At 36.6% G+C, this 13,207-nt stretch overlaps 1 pseudogene; it reads right to left on the reverse strand.

The window, feature by feature from the left end:
* Positions 1–2,231: 2,231 nt before the first annotated feature.
* LOC143604629 (5S ribosomal RNA) lies at positions 2,232–2,349 on the reverse strand (annotated as a pseudogene).
* Between the last annotated feature and the right edge of the window lie 10,858 nt (positions 2,350–13,207).

Here is a 13,207-nt window from a genome sequence, read left to right on the forward strand (position 1 = left end):
GAGATGGGTAATCACAATTGTTTATCGTTAGTGTGAAGAGTAATTTAGGCATAAACTCTTTTAACCAATTGGTCTTGTAAATAATTTTGATCAATATAGTTGACAAAGAGACAATATTTATAAAATATTCACATGCGAAGAGTTGACAGTAAAAGAGGCTAAGAATATTTTCTTTCTAGGGATTATCATTTTTGAAGTGCTCAATAATGAAGAGATGTATGTATTTTTACCGAGAAGATATTAACAAAATCAAGATTTATAATAGTTTAATACATAGGACATTAAATAAAATTAAACATTCGGTTTCTAAATTTTAAGGAATTCTCTTAAATGTAAATTAAAGACATTTACACACAATAAATAATATATGTTACTAAATAAAACAATTAAATTGAATTTGTTGACAACTAATTCCTTTAAGTTACGCACCATGTATTTATAACAATTTATCAACATAATTAAATATTATCAATATATTTCATTTGTTTGGTTTAACATTTGTTATTTATAAGAATTTAAATTACGGGACATTTAATACAATTATTGCATGGTTACCTTTTTACTATATATATATATATATATATATATATAAACAACTACTAACATATATGTACAAACCTTGCCTTGGAATCGGCGATTCCAAGGTCCTCAAACATCAACCTTGCCGCCTTTTCCAACTCGGCCACCATTACTCGCCAAGATTCAACTCGGTCAAAATTCGGAATACTCGGGATTACTCGGCCTCCAAGGTCAACTCGGCCAAAATTTTTATTTTTTTTATTTTTTAGTAAAAAATTAAAAATAACTACAAAACATAAATTCTTTGAATTATATTTTTTTCAAATGAATTATGCTTATTTTGACGTGAATTATGTTTATCTTAAAATATATATAACATCTAATAGTTATTTTATGTTATTTTTATCATGTCCGAGTACTCCCCGAGTACTCTCTAGCAGGGGGTCGGTCGCCTAGGGACCGCCTAGCGAGTTTTACAACATTGTGTACAAATATATAACTTTGAAAGGAACCAAAAATCACCTTAGTCAATTTAACAATCGATCTCGGTCAATAAAATTGACATAGAGCTTTTGATCATAATCATATTGAAATTACCCAAAAAGACAAGTCTTGACATGAACGGGTTGACTTCGAGAAGTCAAAGTTGAGAAAGTATAATTTTTTAAATATAGTTATAACAAGGTCGGAAGAGGAATAGTAGTCTATTTATAGATGAAACGGCAAAAGGTGTTTCAGCTAGATTAATTGGTCGAATATAACATATACAAGTCATAAAGGTCAATAAATAATTATACTCATTTCAATATTGATAAATACTTGGAATGAAACTTAAGATTTATTAATAACATTATAAGAAATATATACACATACACACACACATGCTCACATAAAAACAAATCTGAAAATTTAAAACGGGTCGGGTTTTTGGGTTTTAAAAAAAATGATGAATGTCACAAGCAAAAGGATTGACTCTGAGGGCTGAGCACGGGGGTCCCTTTCCCGACCCCGTCGGCTGTCGGCGGACTGATCGAGCTGCTTACGCTGCGAGAGCGGGTCTCCGCGTGCTAGCCAAGGGACGGACAGAGAACTGCCTCATCTAGGGCCTTCCCCGGGCGTCGAACAACCAACTCAGAACTGATGCAGACAAGCATTGCGATGGTCCGTACGGATGCTAACGCAATGTGATTTCTGCCCAGTGCTCTGAATGTAAAAGTGAAGAAATTCAACCAAGCGTGGGTAAACGGCGGGAGTAACTATGACTCTCTTAAGGTAGCCAAATGCGTCGTCATCTAATTAGTGACGCACGTGAATGGATTAACGAGATTCCCACTGTCCATGTCTACTATCTAGCGAAACCATATCCAAGGGTACGGGCTTGGCAGATTCAGCGGGGAGAGAAGACCCCATTTAGCTTGACTCCAGTCCGACTTTATGAAATGATTTGAGAGGTGTAGTATTAGTGGGAGCCCTCAGGCGAAATTCATATATATACACACATCAAATTCATACAATTGTTGGAAACAAGTGTTGGTGCGGCACCAAGTTGAAATGGCTCGTGTCTTGAATTTTTGAGAGAAAGTTGGAAATTCCAATCATGCACAAAACAACTCAACCTCAAACATGGCACCAAGTTGAAAATGCATTGTATAGCATAAAGATAGCATGAATGTTGGAAATGCCAGGCACAAAACATAAAAGTAGCAAAAAAAGGGTTGCAACACGAGGACAGCCCTGGGGTCTCCCATCCTAGTACTACTCTCGGCTAAGCACGCTTAACTGTGGAGTTCTGATGGGATCCGGTAAATTAGTGCTGGTATGATCGTAACCGAAATAGAAGATAATACTTATTCATTTATGCATTTCCCCAAAGGTAAAAAAAATATGAAGACTTCCCAGTGGGTCACTGATGACCGTCGTTCAAGTCAATTAAAAACCTAATTAAACTACCAAGATATGAAAAATAAGGTATCGTATCCACCAGAAGTATGTGGTCAATGTGATTCGTGTAAAAAACTTTAATATTATGAAGTAACAGTTTTAGTGCTGATCAGACATGCAATGGTTTAAATTTCGAGTTAAGAAAGCAAACATCTAACAAGTTTCAATCAATTAACAAAGCAAATCACACCCGGGAATTCAAGTAAGAAACATGCAGTAAGATCATGCAACCTAAAAAATAAATTATTAACGATTAACTACAGACTGATCAATCGGACAAAACTTTAGACATCAACAATCACTTTATACACGACACTAGTTATCAAACGGTCCTTGCTAGTGTGACTCAGTTAAGGGCAATCGTATGTTTTATTGTATTCAATCTAATCAAACTGTCATATGATCAATTATCTAGCAACTGGTAACAAATCATTCAGATTAATGTAAACCTAAACCGATTGAACACACAAAAATACCAAACATCAATAATCATATATCAACCATCAATAATTATAAAAGAGTGTTCTTAATCACATGAGAAAAAAACTGTAAAAGTTACAAACTATACATCCCGGATGAGATTCTAGGAGATTAGCCGAGCCGCGACATCGTTAGATCTTCGATATGAAAGATATGGAACATGTATATGGTCTTGGCACGAGCTACAATGGTGAAATCGCCTCTTGGAATTGCTGGAAATCGCTTCCTTATCTAAAAAACGAGTTAGGGGTTGTTTATGATGAAAGTTTATGATATAAACCCTAACTCCCGTCTGCACACCCCATCGCGATACGCGATGGGGTTTTCACTAGTCAATCGCGTATCGTGATGGACCAGAATGTCAAAATGTATCTTAAATACCATCGCGATACGCGATGGGTCCTCAAGCAAGCCCATCACGTATCGCGATGGGTCTTGTCACCAGCAACCTTTATTAATTTTTCTCGTTTCGCGTGCTGGACATCCCGGGTCTTCATTCCATGTCATCAAATGTCCAAATTAAGTACTTTATCGCCTGTGACCTGGAATCCAATAATACACGTATGAAGTATCAAAGTTCCTAAAATAAACGATTAAAACTAAAGAATAAACGAACTAAAACATATACAATTTAACAACCATTAGTCACCCATCCTAGTATTTCTCTAGTCCATGCATGCTTAACTGTGAAGTTCTGTGGATATGAGGCACATGTAGCTGCAATGCTATGAATATATATCCATCATGATTTTATTGTTTTTATACGATCACCACATGACATTTAGCAAACTGGCCTGTAATCCTGGCATGTTACCCGATAAGCTAGTCATAAATTTTCCTAGCCACAATGAGTGTTGCCCGATAACCTGGCCACAATGACTTGCAAAACAAGGTAAACCAAGCACGTTGGCCAGTAAGACTTGCACGTTACCCGATTAAATGTCGATGTTGCCCGACAATCCTGGCCCGTTTCCCAGTAAGGTTAGCACGCTGTTCGACAAACCTGTTACGGTCCATCGGCTTTTGGTTAACCATAATACATGAAGTCATGATTCCATACACGTTAATGTCGACCCATTCTGTAAAGAAACCTGGAATGTGAATCGGAAGTTGGGCAACGACCCTCTTTTTTGACCCAAGGCCACCTCGGCGGGTCGATCCGTACGAAAGACGTTGTCAGGTGGGGAGTTTGGCTGGGGCAACACATCTGTTAAAAGATAACGTGTTGAGTCAAAGATTTGATTTAACCCAAAGTCTAAGGAAGATTGGAATCTTCTCAACCTCCTCAGAAACCTCTAAGTATGGAACCGGGCACACCTGAGACATTTGAGCAGGCTTTTACTTAGCCGGGCACGATATTTGCCTATCGAGCAGGGTTACCTTCTTGAAGTCTTCTTTAGTGATAATCCAAGCAGGGTTCACTACATCTAGCAAATTTGTTCTTCTAGTCGGGCACAGTTTGCTATTTGCAAACCCTTGACTGAACCAAGCTCTTGAAGCCAAGTGGTTGGAAGACCGATCAAGGTTTACTTAATAAGGAATCCGGGCAAACTTGTTGAAATTTAATGAAGTATTCTTACTTTCTCGGGCAAGGATCAACTCAGAGCAGGGTACAGTGTACCGAGCACACTATGGTTGCTTAATAATTTTTCCAACAAATGAGTTGAATGGATTCTTGAAGAACATTATGGTAGTAGGATCATTTCGAGCAAAGTCTGATATGGTTAAGAAGATTGAATTCTACCCGGTGTGTTGTTTGGTAAAACACCAAGTAAAGTTTATCCGGAAAACTGTTTCCGGGCACACCTTAAGGTTACTAGGTCTAAGGAAGGCAGAGCACATAGCCTACTCGGAAAAGATAAATGCTACAACAGTCTACCAGGAAGACCTGTTTTACACTTAGACCAGTTTTGAATATGTAATTTGAATATGTACTAATCATTAGGGTTTCTAGAAGGAATGACAGCTGTCAAAAAGTGGCAGGCCTATAAATAGAATGTTCTAGGGCACGCCGCCTACGGACAAGACACGACGGACATACGGATTAGCCTTTAAACTTTTCAGAAATGTACGAATATTCCTTTATAAGTGTGACGGCTGTCCTAGGTTATCATTAAATATACATTCCGACAAGAAACCCTAATCGATTATCATTTGTATGAATTTGCTTTATATAAATGGAAATATTTTGAGTTATTGTTTGTGACTGTTACTTGTATTAACCTATTAAGCAACAAACCTGTTTGATACTGATTCCACTTTTAACAAACAAGAATCTTTCCTTATTTAGCAATCCATCATTAACCTTCTTGTCGACACAATATGTGTGGGTTATGACATTGTTATTGATTATTGAGTGAATATTCGGGAACGAAAAGTGGTATCAAAGCTTGTTGATTGCTGATTTGGAATATTTGTTGCTGATTGAAGATCTGAAGAAGAACAATGACGTAAGCAGAGCACTGTTCCATTGGAGAGTGACGTCAGCTACTCTGTTCATCTTATCCGTCCAGGTCTACAAACATTCGGTGTTTTCTTTTCCAATCGGACCAGATTCATTAGATATGAGGATTTGATTGCAGATCTGATTATTTTCAACTGAAAATTTCTTTTTTACTTTGTTTTTTGTTTTTCAAAACATCAAAATGCCTGGTCTTGATGAACAAGATGTGTCCACTAACAAAATACCTAGACTCTATGGCCAGTAAAACATCACCAAATGGAAAGTATTATTTGAAGCGGCTGTATGCTACAACGATGTAGAAATGTGTAATTCAATCAAAAATGGACCACAAGCCGATGATGGTGAAGCTACTGGTACAGTAAGAGATAGGTTGAGGAAAGTGGATGACAGGACCTTAGCAATGATAAATCAAGGCTTGTAATGTGAAATACTTACCAAGGTTTCACATCATGCCACCGCAAAGGCAATGTATGATGCAATCCTTGAAATGTTCTAGGGAAACAATAAGCTCAAGAATATAAAGAAGCAAAGCCAAAAATAATAGATGGAGAGATTTAAATACAAAGATGGAGAAAGGTTGAAGTCCATTCTTGAAAGATTCTAGGCAATTGTGAATGACCTCCGAACTACTAACTGATTTTGACCTGAATACCAAGTTGTTGACATCAATGCCTAAGGAATGGTACACTGCCTGCAAATTCATCATTCAAAAACCCAACTTCAATAACCTGAAAGTGGATGATGTAGTGTGCTTCCTTCAAGCTGCTGAGATCGAAATGATTGAAAATGAGATGATCAAAGAAGAAAAGTCATGTTTCAATGTTTCTAGTGCATTGATTGCACCCATGGGAAATCTGTCAACCAAGAACGAACAGAAAATTCCCATCATAAAAGAGCCAACCGAACATGGTGCAGATACACCTAGATCATTTGTTGGAGGTAGCTCAAGTCAGCATGGAAGTCAGACAAGGTTCAATGTCCAACTTATTGAAGAAAATGACAATGCCTCAATGGAAGGTGGACCTGTGCCATACCATGGTGGAAACACTAGTCAAACAAATGACACTCAAGCACTCTTCCCAATGTTCACTGAGTCATATAATGCATTTGTTGCAAAGAACTTGATCCATTCAAGTGTCATCCAAGATGACTTGGAACAGATAGATGCTGATGACCTTGAGGATATGGATTTAAAGTGGCAAGCTGCAATGCTAGCACTGAGAAGCAAGAGGCTATTCAATAGGACCGGTAGATCCTTGGTCTCTGGGCCAAATGAAAGGATTGCTTTTGATAAGTCAAAGACTATATGTTACAAATGCCAACAACCTAGACATTTTGCTAGGAAATGTAACCAGCCCAGACACTTTCAAGCCAATCAGTTTTAAAATCAACATCCAAGAAATCAAATGCAATATCCAAACAGAAACAACTTCAACAACAACAATAATCCCAACTTCAACAACTTTCAACAGTCCCAGATGAATACTCAACAAGTTGATCCTCAAAATCAAAATTATCAAAGAAATCAATTCCCTCAAGCTGCTCAAAATAACGTCAATAGATACAATCAAACTCAACCAAGAAATCAAGGAATGTAGCTGTTGCTGCACAACAAGATGGTGACTTTGACTAGAGTAATCATGAAGATGACATCAAAGATGTTAATGTTGCATTCATGGCTAAGATTGAGAATGAGGCTGGAACATCATCTTCTAAGGTACACTCACCTATCACTTACTTAAATGAAACAATTATTTCTTTGAATATGAAAATTGGCAAGCTAGAGGGTGAGTTTTTCAGAAAACATAGCATCATAAATGGGTATGAAGAAAGTGATGTTGTTAATGAAGAGAAGATTAGAAGTTTAGAAGATGATTGTGTGAGTAGCTATAGAGCTCAACAGAGGTATTGTACTGAAATTGAAGGGTTGAAGAAGATGTTGATTGATGAAAAGGTGAAGAACACAAAGCTGCTAGTTGATAATGAATTTTTGAAGAATTTGGTTTCCACATGAAACATATGTGGGATTCTAAACCAAATTAGTGAGAAAGGCAAGTATAATGCTGTTCCACCTCCATTCAACAACAACTTCTTACCCAAAGTTGACAAAGAAAAGAGAGATAGTTATCTCAAGTAGTTCAAAGAGGTGTTTCAAGATAGAGAGGAGTTTGTTGATTTATATAAGAAGGTTGAAGTAAATGAAGAGGGGGAGTATGTTGGGAAGGAAGAAGTGAAAGAAGACAAGTCAATTGGAATTCAAGTCTCTGAAGATGACTTTGACTCTGAAGATTTGAATGTTGATGACCTAAGTGATTTGAGTGATCAAATCACTGATGAGGAACTTAAAGCATCTGAAACAGGTAGAAGGCATAAGAAACCAGACTCAGTTGAGAAACTGCCACAACTGCCACCGGTTACACCAAAGATGAAGAGAATGAATGAAAGAATTTGAAAAGAACATGTATCTTTTGATATATGTGAAAGCTCAAAACTGAGTTATAATGCAGTAAGACCCCTAAAGCAAAGAAATCTTTCAAAGAATTAAGGAAAATCAAAAGAACAAGGCAACTGAAACTGTGAAAGGTGACAACTTCATTCCAGTGTATCCAGTATTTTCATGCCATGAATTATTTGATACTGGGGACGTTGAAACCTTGGAAAAGTATGAAAGGAGGCAATCAAGGCACAAAGGAAGCCTAGATGAAGAGTCTTTGAATATGAAGAAAATTATCTTTGTCAAAGGAAAGGTTAAAAGAAGTGATATCAAGTTAAATGAATTTGTTCTTTTCTCAATTGACTTTGATGGTTTGAAGACTAAGAAGACAATTGGGGTTGATCCACCAAGACCAAGTGAAAGGTTTAAGAAAGGAGCTGATCATGAAAAATTTAAAGGAAAAGTATGGTGTAAGAGATGTGATGAGTATGGCCATCATACTGACACTTGCAATGATAGACTCAACTTCAAACCCTTCTATGTTTCAAATGAGACAAAGTTTGGCCAAGACTTTGTCTTTTACAAACAAAAATATGATGAGTATTTGTGAAAAAGGAAGGTGTTGGATAAGGAATCTGATTTGAAACTTAAGAAGTATGATACTGAACAAAGAAGAAGAAAAAGATTTCCTAAGAAGAATGAGTATGTAAAGAAGAAAAAATTTCAACCTTTGAGAATCATTCCCAACAATGACACAAAATCAGTTAAGTCTGATGATTCTCAAGGTCCTCCAAACAGTGAAAAGAAGAAAAACAGAGGTGTTCTTCCTAGGAAGAAACCTACTGAGTTAACTGGAGATGAGAAATTGTTATTAAAACATGGTTATAAACCTCAAGGTTTTCCATGGAAACCTAAGGTTGAAGTCAAAGAAGAGACTAATCTGGATGATAGAGATTTCTCAAGCAAAAAGGACTATGTTGTTCAAGAATGTAATCATGAAATTTTTGAGTGTGAAAGCATAACTTCATTTGTGAAAACTCCATGAGAGTATGGATATGAAATTGATAACTCATATCACATTGAAGTTACTCATGAAGACCCCGAACCCACAACACTCACTCCGAATGCTGCCATTCGAATTTAAATTGATGATTTGCAAGTTGAAATAGCTTGCACTTCATTATCCAACTAATCACTTTCTTTATTTGTGGAGGAAAAGTCCACTTATGTGAATGAAATATGGTATTTGGACAGTGGTTGTTCTAGGCACATGACTTGTAACAAGAGGTCACTTGTCAACTATGAAGAAAAGTTTGAGGGAACTGTGGCATTAGGTAGTGATGAAAATGGTGGAAAAATAGTTGGAAATAGCATCTTGACAAATGGCAAAGTCACCTTTGACAATGTCTTTTATGTGGAAGGTCTTCAATATAACCTCTTAAGTATATCACAAATGTGTGATAAGGGTTATAAAGTTGGCTTTGATGACTCACATTGTTTCATATTGAAACCTGAATATGTTATCCCACCTGACATGATCATGATGATGGCTCCAAGGAATGAAAACTTATATGAGCTTAACATGAAGGATGCCATTTCAAGGGGTGGCACATGCATAGGAAACTGTGCCATGTCAATCTCAAGAACACGAACAAGTTGGTCAGGGGTGAGCATGTCATTGGTTTACCTACAAGGGAATTTAAACTTGATGACTACTGTGTCTCATGCCAGAAAGGAAAGCAACACAAGTATTCTCATAAGACCAAACACATCAACTCAATTGACAAAGTGCTTGAAATGCTTCACATGGATACCTTTGGTCCTGTAAGTGTACCAAGCATTGGAAAGAAAAGATACGGTCTTGCAATCATTGATGACTACTCAAGGTATACTTGGGTTTATTTCCTAAGTAACAAGGATGAGGCTGCTGAATATATTATGAGTTGTGTTAACAGAATTGAAAATCAACTGGATAAAAGGGTTAAAATGATGAGAAGTGACAATGAAACCGAGTTTAAAAATGGAGTGATTGAAGATTTTTGAAACAACAAAGGAATACTTCAACAGTTCTCAGCTCCAAGAACTCCTAAACAAAATGGTGTTGCTGAAAGAAGAAATAGAACACTCATTAAAGCAGGAAGAACCATGCTTGCTGATGCCAATCTACCTGTCACATTTTGGGCAGCAGCTATTAATACAGCATGCTATGTTCAGAACATGGTTCTTATAAAAAAAAGTCACAACAAGACTCCATATGAAATCTTCAATAAAAGAATACCATATATCAAGTTTTTCAAAGCTTTTGGATGCAAATGTTCACTATTGAACACAAAGGATTACTTGAACAAGTTTCAAGCTAAATCCTTAGATTGTTTCTTTGTAGGCTATTCTACACACTCAAAGGCCTACAAAGTGTATATGAAAGATCATTTCGTTGTAATTGAATCCTCATATGTAGTTTTCAATGAAAACCAATTCAATAAAGTTGATGGTGCTTCATGGTTGTTTGATTTAGAGAAGTTTATAAAATTTTTCAAGATCTACCCTGAAGACTGTGATGAAACCTTTTTGAAAACCAATGTGATTGAAGAGTCAAAACAAAAGGATTTGGATTTGGAGAAGGTGTGGAAAAGGATTGCAAGTAAAGAAAAGGAATACACATTCATAAAGGACTCGTCTAGGACAGATGTTAATCTAGTCCAAGATGACAATCAAGTGAACAATGAAAGTCCAGTACAAGATCAAGCAAATGATGTTCAAGACAATCAAAAAGTGCAAAATGATCAAGTACAAAATGAGGAGGAAACAAGCAATCAAGTTACTGTAGAGGGAACCAGTACAGCTTCAAGATTTCAAAATCTATTTGAAAGATTAGATTTGGGAAATCATGGTGCAAGTACTTCAGGACAAAGTAATGAAGAAGCACCAGAAGCTGAGATAGAAACATCTGATTCGATCATTGAAGAACCTGATCTCAATGAATCAAATCTTGACACAATTGTGTCTACTGATATGATTATTCAAACCCCCTATCTTGAAAAGAATCATCCTGCTAAATACATCATTGGCAATATACATGAAAGGGTCACAAGAAGTAACTCTGAAACTGCAAATATTTGCTTGTACTCCTGCTTTCTTTCCCAAACAGAACCAAAGAATATTGTTCAAGCTCTTAGGGACAACAGTTGGGTGCAAGCAATGCAGGAAGAATTGGCTCAATTTAGAGATCTACAAGTTTGGGAACTTGTAGACAGACCAAGAAACAGGCACAAAATGGGTGTTCAGAAACAAAAGGGATGAAAGGGGTTTTGTGATTAAGAATAAAGCTAGACTTGTAGCCTTGGGATGCCTACAAGAAGAACGGATTGACTTTGAGGAATTCTTTGCAACGGTTGCAAGACTTGAAGCAAGAAGAACATTCTTAGGTTTTGCTGCCTCAAAGAATATTAGGGTATTCCAACTTGATGTCAAATCTGCATTACTAAATGGAAAGATATAAGAGGAGGTGTATGTTTCTTAACCACCAGGCTTTGAAGATCCTATCTATCCTAACAGGTTGTATAAACTGACCAAAGCCTTGTATGGACTGCATCAGACTCCTAGAGCTTGGTATGATAAACTGTTAAACCACCTACTTGAAAATGGTTTTCAAAGGGGAGCTATTGACAAGACCCTCTTTTACAAAAAGAAAGGAAGAGATTTGTTATTATTACAGGTCTATGTGGATGACATCATTTTTGGGTCAACCAATGAAAAGATGTGTATGGAGTTTGAAGAGGTAATGAAGTCCAAATATAGCATGAGTTCAATGGGAGAAATGAACTTCTTCCTTGGTTTACAAGTTCAGCAGAAGGCTGATGGGATATTCATTTACCAGTCAAAGTATGTACAAGACATCTTGACAAGTTCAAGTGCAATGATTTTAAGACAGCTTCAACTCCTATGGATTCAAAAGAAAAGATGGTAGCTGATGAAATGGGGGAGCCAGAGGATGAGCATGAATACAGAGCAAAAATTGGATCACTAATGTAACTAACTGCTTCAAGTCCTGATATCATGTTTGTAGTGTGTGTTTATGCTAGATTTCAGTCAAGCCCTAAGGTCTCTCACATGAATGCTGTTAAGAGAATCTTTAGATACTTGAAGGGAAGACATGACTTGGGAATTTGGTATCCAAAGAACCAATCTTTTGATCTCATAGCCTACACAGACAGTGACTATGATGAATGCAATGTAAGTAGAAAGTCAACTTCAGGAGGATGTCAGTTTTTGGGTGACAGATTGGTGTCATGGCAATGCAAGAAGCAGATAAATGTCTCAATCTCAACTTCAGAAAACAAGTTGTTCAGTATGTCTCCTTTGCAAATTTTTTTTCTTCTCTGTTCAAAGTTTCATTTCCACCCACCTTTCGTTTTCCCAGATATATATCATACTTCTGTTTGACCAAATACAGGAGGTTGGAGTCAAATTGGGGTGATCTGGGGAAAGCCAAATAAGCTTTGAGAAGAGATATGAGGCATCATAGCACAGTGTTGACCATTAATGCATTATGATTTAAATGAACCTAAATCATATCACCAAGGAGATACCTGTTGTTAACCTATCTATGTTGTCCTAATATTGCTGAGAGTGAAGTATTGAGTAGCTACTTAGTCAATATGATCCCATTCTTGAGATCTTTTCAGAAAATGAAAGAAACTGTTTTGAAGAGAAATATAACTGAAATTTGATCTCTAAATGCACCATTTGCTCTTAAACTATGATCTGAAATGAAAAATATAATTTGACAAGTGGTTTAAGTCAAAAAGTGTTGAATTTTTCCTTTAATTGGCTGAATATGTAAGTTCGGGAAAGGTTTGATGTTTTATAACCTTTCCGGACACAAAACAATTGAGTATGTTTGAATATGATATCTCGGGTAAGGTTTGATGATTTATGACCTTTCCGGGTAAGCTTAGTCATTTTTGACTAACTTTATGATTTTCCGGGCATGCTTTGAAGTGTTTACACTTTCCGGGTAGAGTACACTGTTGTACTCATTTCCCGAGCAAGCTTGAAGTCGTGAGATGATTATGTGTTGTTATAGCTAGTTTTCAACAAGAAATTCTTGTTTCGGGCAAACTTTGCATTTTATATGCTGATTGTGATTCCAAGCAAACTTTATGAACTTAGTCAAGTACATCAAGTAAGCTTTGTGATTTGTGTGAATATGTTGTTAGGAAAGGTTTGTTAATCTTTCCTGGCACACTTAGATATTATTATTTAAGTTTGTCATTTTTTGGGTATAGTTTCGCATGTTGAAATCCCTCGGGTAAGGGCATATCTGATGATTGAATGTGTTTATCCTAGCAAGCTAAGTGCTAACATAG

The sequence above is a fragment of the Bidens hawaiensis genome, unplaced genomic scaffold (genome assembly GCF_021521415.1).
Source record: "Bidens hawaiensis isolate Kalapana, Puna unplaced genomic scaffold, B.hawaiensis_p1.1 tig00066025_1, whole genome shotgun sequence".
Taxonomy (NCBI): Eukaryota; Viridiplantae; Streptophyta; class Magnoliopsida; order Asterales; family Asteraceae; genus Bidens; species Bidens hawaiensis.